The sequence below is a fragment of the Maylandia zebra genome, linkage group LG11 (genome assembly GCF_041146795.1).
Source record: "Maylandia zebra isolate NMK-2024a linkage group LG11, Mzebra_GT3a, whole genome shotgun sequence".
Classification (NCBI taxonomy): Eukaryota; Metazoa; Chordata; class Actinopteri; order Cichliformes; family Cichlidae; genus Maylandia; species Maylandia zebra.
Window position 1 is genome coordinate 1,435,617 of NC_135177.1, and position 8,055 is coordinate 1,443,671.

The 8,055-nt window shown below is 42.6% G+C and overlaps 1 long non-coding RNA gene across 1 annotated transcript; it reads left to right on the forward strand.

Moving 5' to 3' along the window:
* Positions 1–1,021: 1,021 nt before the first annotated feature.
* On the forward strand, positions 1,022–7,795 carry LOC143421016 (uncharacterized). The gene is made up of 4 exons (XR_013100730.1): positions 1,022–1,154; positions 1,251–1,320; positions 1,408–1,498; positions 7,193–7,795. It is a non-coding gene; the product is annotated as an uncharacterized LOC143421016 (long non-coding RNA).
* The last annotated feature ends 260 nt before the right edge of the window (positions 7,796–8,055 follow it).

The following is an 8,055-nucleotide window of genomic DNA, read 5'->3' on the forward strand; positions in this document are numbered from 1 at the left end:
CGCACCACAAGGCACCAGGCCGGGTCTTTATTTCTTGACGTTCATAGGTGTTGTACTTGTTTTAACCATTAATTTTGGGGTAAAAATGACAAAAATATTTGTAAAAGGAGATACCGTTCTTAGATTCTTAGGGCTGATTTCCTAGCCTGCTAAATAATCTGTTGTTTAATATTTATTCACTTTACTTTTGCAAATTTGCTTTGAGTTTTGAAGATTCCACCACTACATTCTTTGTTATAAAAACATATCAAAAGTGTAGTTAGTGACACACAAATAGCACCACCACCATTGCTGCTTGTGATTTGAAATTGAATCCTTTGGAATATGGCCGTGGTCCTCGAATGCTCTTGCAATGGCTGCCATGAAGTACAACCTTTGACTTTAACCTCTGTCTGGATTGTCAATAAAGCCTGGAATGTCTCCTGCCACTGTTTCTGCTTCCAGCTTTTTCTTTGGACATCTCTGACTAGTTTCCTGGTTTGTAAGGGTGTAAGGTTTCTCAAAGGGCCAGTGGTGGAAGGGTGACTTTATCCTACTGTTTCAAAGCTAAGATCTATTTGTAGATGATCAAAAAGCTAGTTTGTTAGTTGCAAATAATTTTTGAGAGCAAATTTGGAATCCATTTGTAAACCATCCCTCCTTTGACAAATGGTATTTCCCAGGTTTCAATTTAGCATAATGAGGAAAACAAATGTTCAGGATGATATGGTTTATCACTCGTGCCTCTCCTGTTATGTACGCTGAATGGCCAACAAGGTCATGTGATGCTATAACTGCCTTTTCAGCTGGTGCAACTGCTTGCAGTTAGAGGAAGGCCTGCTGGTCTTTGTCATTCCTCAGTGCTGCAACAAAACATGCATCCACCCTATTCATCCACTGTCTGCTTGAATGGTAATCCTACAGTTGGCACACTCTGTAGTCAGTCAACGCTTTGTTTGTGTCATCAGTCCACTATCGTTTGTCAGTGTGCAGTCACTCCCCTCCCATGTATCACTGCTGATAGTGCAGCCTCTCGCACAGCATACCTGGGTGTCCACTGGCAGCAAAATGACATTATACCTAGAAAATTTCTTTGTGACTTTGGAATGGATTGGATTGCTGCAATTCTTTTTTGGAGGGAGTGCGTTACTATCTAATCTGATCACATGTCCCAGGTAGGGGACTTTGTCTGAAACCTATAGTAATTTGGAGAGGCTCACCTTGTGACTGTCCTCTGGTATTTCAACAGCGTTTTTCTTTCCAACTCACAGGCCTGCTTAGAGGGAGAACACATCATTAAATCATTGACATGTCCAACACTGTTGATGAAAAGCAATAAAGGTTTGTTTTTTTTCCAGCGCACTGTTAAACATGATCTTGATCATCACTGGTGTTACGAACACTGTGAAAAAACTGTTTTGTTCATAGACCCAGTTGAATGCTAACAACGTGGGGAGGGGTGGCCATCAGAGGAAGAGGATCAGAGAAGTCTGTGATTTTACCTGGAACACTGATTCAGGTATGTAGATGACACCTGGGTGAAAATCGGATGTTTCACAATTAAGTGATCACACAAACTCAGTGGAGAAACACATCAAGTACATCACATGAGGGGGGATATGAACAACGAATTTTAGATTTATTCTTTCACAAAACGCCAAGAAAAAGTAGCTTCTCTCTAAATATTTAACCACAAAATGCATTCACAAATTCACAGACATTCCTTCCTAACTTTTAGTTTTAGTTGGTCTTTTTTCTTTTCCCTGCTGTATGTCACTAGATGTCTGTGGAGAACAGATTAGATTATCTGCTTAGATTGTACTCTAATTAGCTGTGGATTTAAAGATTACAGAGTCAACAGCTCTTGATCAACAAACACTTTATCAGAGGATTATCAAGAAGCAATCAAACAAGGGCACATGTCTCAGGGAAGAGAGCCAAACTGAACCAAATACAAAATGCTGATCGGAGAATTAAGAAAGCGGAACCGGCTCTGTGAGCAAAAGACTGAAAAGACCACGGAATTGAAGGTAAATAACATCATGGAGAAACTCGCAGCTATCCAACGGGAGATTGAGAGACCAGTGTCGGTGTCGGAGTGTTAAAAACAGCTTGAAATTCTCATGAGTTGTTTGTAAAAGAAAAATCACCATTATAATGCGGCTACCCCTTTACCCCTTTGGCGCCAGCTGTGGGCTCAAGGCCGGAGCCGAACAAAAACTCTGGAATGGTAGAGCTGTGCAGGGCGGCTGCTGTGTTGGATTACTCCTCACCCCCCACCCAATCCTGTGGCTTGTCATGTCTTTTACAATGTTGTGCTGTGGACATTATGTGCTTTTTGTGCAGAGGAGTTTTTTTGTTTCCTGTTCTCATGCTGTCCTACCATGGAAGCACAGCATGAGTAGAGGTCTCTTTTTTTCCTCTTGTACTTTCCCACTGTAGTGTACATTTCAGTGTTTTTCTGTAACGCTACCGATCTCCTACTTGTATCCCCATGTCTCTGTTGTGTGTGTAAGGTCGGGGGGTCCCATTTCACTGCAGGGCAACCTGCATGTGGCGAATAAAGCTTTGATTGATTGATTGATTGATTGATTGATTGATTGATTGATATATATGTATGTATGTATATATATATATATATATATATATATATACATATATATATATATATATATATATATATATATTAGGCGTGCAACGATATTCGTATCGATATTGAACCGTTCGATACAGTGCTTTCGGTTCGGTACGCATATGTATCGAACAATACAACATTTGTAATTTATTTTATCAACTTTCCTTCTGACGATGCTGTCTGTGTTGAGCGCTCAGTGAATCTGTGTTCGACTACTCCGCCTAGGCTGCACTGTCGAGCGCAGATCCACTGAGCGCTCAACACAGACAGCATAGTCAGAAGGAAGAGCGCAGGGCAAGCTAGCGAGACAGAAGTTAAGCTCTCCTTGCAACAGGCAAATTGAACGTCATTCAGATCTGGCGTTTGGAATTATTTTGGTTTTCATGTGACGTATGACCCTGAAGGTAAGCGAGTCATGGACTAAAGTAAAACAGTATGTTGAATGTGCCATGCAATGCTCAATTACATTGGTGTGAACTAGTGTGTTAGCGCAGTTAGCTCGTTAACGTGTTGGCCGTCTAGCCCCATGCACGGAGTGATCGGCGGTAGCTCGTTAACGGAGATTTGCCGTGTTGTGGCGTTAAGGTCATTTCAACGAGATTAACCTGAAAGCACTAGCGGGAACACGACGAATATGACTGCACATTTACGCCGACATCATCGTAGTGCAAAGACAAGTGGAAGCAGACAAAAAAAAGCAAGCATGCTACTAAGTTTAGCCGAGTCATTTAGACAGCTGTTAGCACATGATTCTCCTTATGCTGCTGAGAATATAGCCCAGAAGAAGTGGATAGTATAGCTTTTATTTTGGAAAGAGACATTTCTCTGTAATAAACTCTCTTTTCCAAAGATGAGTGATTCCTCAATCAGATACAGGGCTTGCAATATCGCTAGCCCGACGTCCCGGAGCTAGCGATTTTTTCAGTCGGGCTACCAAAATCTATCTCTTCCCTGCCCGTCGGGCTATTGTAGGAAAAATATATGTCAATGCTTCTGCATTCTTTCGGAAATGTAGCTGGGTAATTATGTCATTGGCATCGGTGAGCCACTGTCAATATGTGACATATTGAAATCGCGTTTGAATTTGCGCTTGTTTTTTTGCTTTCACTTTGCAATCGTGCGAACTGTGTATAGAGAGCGACAGCACTGATCTGTGAGTGATGATAATTTGTGCACCAATTCCTCTGACATCGTCTTATTAATTGTTAGCTTACTATGCAAACATGACAAGTGAAATCTCCCGCAGCAAGCTTAAACATGTGAGAGGTTGATCGCGCAGAGAATCGCTGAGCTTATGTGAGTGAGTGTGTAAAAGCATTTCAGTTCTGCTGAGCCAAATAAGACAGGTCAGGGTGAAGAAGTGACAGCCAAAGAAAAGCTTACCACAAAACGGAGAAGTTATGACAAATCAGACTATAAGGCAAAAAGAAAGTGCAGCTTTATGGTTTCATGGACAAAAGAATTTCTGTGGCTGCAATATGATGAGCTAAATAACCAGGGCTGCACATAAGTGGTCCGCAGGTGCGCATTCGCTGTCAAAATAAAAAACACGCACAAGGGTTAGGGTTAAATTTAAAAACTGTACTTTTGAGTTAAAATATATATTTATAATTTTAATAAACAAATTAAAAATGCATGAACATTTTTTTGTATCGAAAAAATATCGAACCGTGACACCAAAGTATCGAACCGAACCGAACCGTGAATTTTGTGTATCGTTGCACCCCTAATATATATATATATATATATATATATATCTATATATATATATATATATATATATATATATATCGTTAGCTTCATAGCATAAGTGCCTAAGTCATTTGACTAAGTCAATGACTTAGGGACTTATGCTATGAAGCTAACGATATATATATATATATATATATATATGTATATATATATCCTGGGGGCGTCTGTATCCAGTAAGGGTCCTAAGGCTAGACTCCCTATGCTAAGCGAGCCTACCGCAGAGAACCCTCACTCGTCACAGTGAGGTCTGAATGGTGCGTAATCCAGTGAAACGTGGGCAATAAGCTAGGGGAACACAGCCTGCAACTCAGTGTAAGGCATGGCTATTCAACTAAAAGGTTAGTTGGGCCAGATTTTCAAGACAAGGAATTTATCTGGACCAGATATTTTTTAGCAGCCTATCGTGATAAATTTAAAACCAACACAAATGTATTGAAAAACAAGTAATGTTTATTCATTTTGTCCCTTTTAAATCTGGTGACATCTCACAAATGCACATCAAAAACTCCATCCTTCTCCACTACTACTTCTTCACATGAAATTAAAAAAAAAAACATTTTGAAAGTTCCCTTTCAATATATATGTAACCCAGACACATCTTAAAGTGCATTTAACACAATTAAAATAGAACAGTCAATCCTATCAAAGCTATCAGTGCATAAACCCATAGCAGTAACACATAAGAATACAACATTTATTGCTGCACACTGAGGTGATACAGTTTTGTTTTATATCAACCCCTGTAATTAGGCATGGCTTGTTAGACATTCCACATTATGTTGATATGTGGGCTATAGTTACCCTGACATTATTAATGCGAGAAGTGACATTTTTCTTTGCGGCAACTGTTGGCTCATAAGATGTCAGTGCAATCTGAAGGCAATGGTGAAGAGTGTTGTCAGTCAGTGAACAACGAGAGCTGCTTTTTATTGAGTTCATGTGTGAAAAGCTTGATTCACATGTGTACGTTGACCCAAACATACTGAGGATGACGACTGCTACTTTCTTAACGTTAGGGAACTGGTGTGTATTGACATCAGTCCAAAACTTTGCAGGTCCGTTAGTGCGAAGATCCTGTGCCATGGCTAAGGATGACTGCATGTCAACAAGTTCCAGTATGAACTTCCCCTCGTCAGTGGAAGGGACCACTTCCTTTGCTCTGATGGACAAGTCGCCTTCTGTTGAAACACTAAATGGGTCTCTGGCAAAACTCATCACCTCTGTGGGTAAAGCAAGTTCATCTAGTTGACCAGAAAAGTTCTCTTTCAACCTCGCAATGAAATCAGTCATCACATCCGTGACTTGTCTTGGTGATGAGATGCATTTGCGGAGTGTTGGAAAATGCAGCAACCGGCCTGTGCTCAAGTCAGTTTCGAAAAGGTTCAACTTGACTTGGAATGCACGCATCTGTTCCACAAGTTCAATGACAGTTTTGCCTCTGCCTTGTAGTCCCACATTGAGGTCATTCATGTGTTTGAATATGTCAGTCAGAAAGCAGACACTGGCCATGAAGCTGTTGTCCATTATGCGATTCAAGTATGTTTCTGCTTTTTTTTTCTCTGCTGTTGCAGAGGAAAGCTGTGATCTCCTCTTTGAGATCACAGAAACGCTCCAGTGCCCTGCCTTTGGACAGCCACCTGACATCATTGTGCAATAGAAGGTCATGGTGCTCAGCAGACATTTCTGAGAGCAGCATGCGGAATAAGCGGTGCTGGAGGCTTGATGTTGAGCGAATAAAATTAATTGTAGCCATCACGGTGTCCATTGTCGTTTTGAGCTCCGCGCTTAGTTTTGCACACAACACAGTCTGATGAACAATGCAGTGTAAGGTTCTCATCTGAGGTGCAACAGCCAACCACCGCGCTGCCAAACCCCTCACTTTTCCTGCCATGGATGGAGCCCCATCGGTAACTAGCAAACAGACACGCTTCATATCCAGACCATTATCCTCGAAAAAAGCTGAAATCTTCTCAAACATTATTTCGTCAGTTGTGTGTCCCTCTAGTGGCAGTAAGCCGAGCAGTTCCTCTCTGAAGCATTTGCCATCAAAAAAAACGGACATATATGCACAACTGTGCATTAACAGTTCTGTCTGTGGACTCATCTACTGCTATAGACATTACATCAGTTTTCTTCAGGTCATCTAACAGCATTTCAAACACGTCCGAAGCCAGAACTTCAATCCTACGAATATTTGAACTGTCTGACGGGCACGTTTTCAATAGCAGATGTCACATTCACTTTAATTTTTTCGTTGTTTATCACCTCATCCACCACAGCAAGCATGCACTCTTTCACGGTTTCAGAATCTGTAAAAGGTCTTTTCTTCTTCGCCAAGATCCAGCAAACACGAAGGGAAGCTGCTGCAGCTCTCTCTTGAGCTGTACATGACCTCACCATGGTAGTACAACTCCGGTTGTAAGATGCAATTAAACTCCGTACTTTTGCAGCTCTCTCCTGAGATCCCTCTGGAAAGTTTTTGCAGAAAGTCTGGTGTTTGTCATTGTGGTGTCTTTGTAAATTGTAATCTTTAAGTACCGCAACACATTCACTACAAATTAAACACATTGGTTTGGCATTTGGATTTTGCGGTAAAATGAATAAGTACTTGTCAGTCCAGGCAGGGTTAAACCGACGGTTTTCATTGTCAATTTTACGGGTGTGTTTTGAGAAAGACATGCTGTTGTCACATCAAACATTATGATGATAGCTTGATATGTTTACAACACGGTGCATTGTGGGTGGAATGTTGCATTCATAGTCCACACTATGCTGTAGGAATTTCTATTATTTTTTTTCTTTTCGTTTTCTCTGTGTTTCTGCTAGGACCACGGGCAGGGCCACTCGGAGGTTGCTTCTGGGCCACATGTGGCCCGCGGGCCGCCATTTGAAGAGGCTTGGTGTAAGGTGTGCAGTGTACATTCATTTTAATCCATATTTACTAACCTGTGTTACAGGCGTCTCAGGAGGGGAAAGCGGTGCTCTACCTGCACTGTGTATAGTGCTGGCGGAGCGCTGCTGATGTCGACTGAGAAAATTGTCAGGCGGTGGAAGGAATACTTCGAGGACCTCCTTAATCCCACTGACACGTCTTCCGAGGAGGAAGCAGAGTCTGGGGATGAGGGGAATGACCCGCCAATTTCCGGGGGCGAGGTCACTGAGGCAGTTAAACAACTCCTTGGTGGCAGAGCCCCTGGTGTTGATGAGGTCCGCCCCGAGTTCCTGAAGGCTCTGGATGTTGTAGGGCTGTCCTGGTTGACGTATAGCACGCCTCTACAATGTTGCGTGGAGATCAGGGGCAGTACCTGTGGACTGGCAGACCGGGGTGGTGGTCCCCATCTTTAAGAAGGGGGACCGGAGGGTGTGTTCCAACTACAGGGGGATCACACTCCTCAGCCTCCCTGGGAAAGTCTATGCCAGGGTGCTGGAAAGGAGAGTTCGTCCGCTAGTCGAACCTCGGATACAGGAGGAACAATGCGATTTTCGTCCTGGTCGCGGAACACTGGACCAGCTCTTTATCCTCTCCAGGATACTTGAGGGTGCATGGGAGTTTGCCCAACCAGTCTACATGTGTTTTGTGGACTTGGAGAAGGCATTCGACCGTGTCCCTCGGGGTGTCCTGTGGGAGGTGTTGTGGGAGTATGGGGTGTCTGGCCCATTGCTACGGGCCATTCGATCCCTATACAACC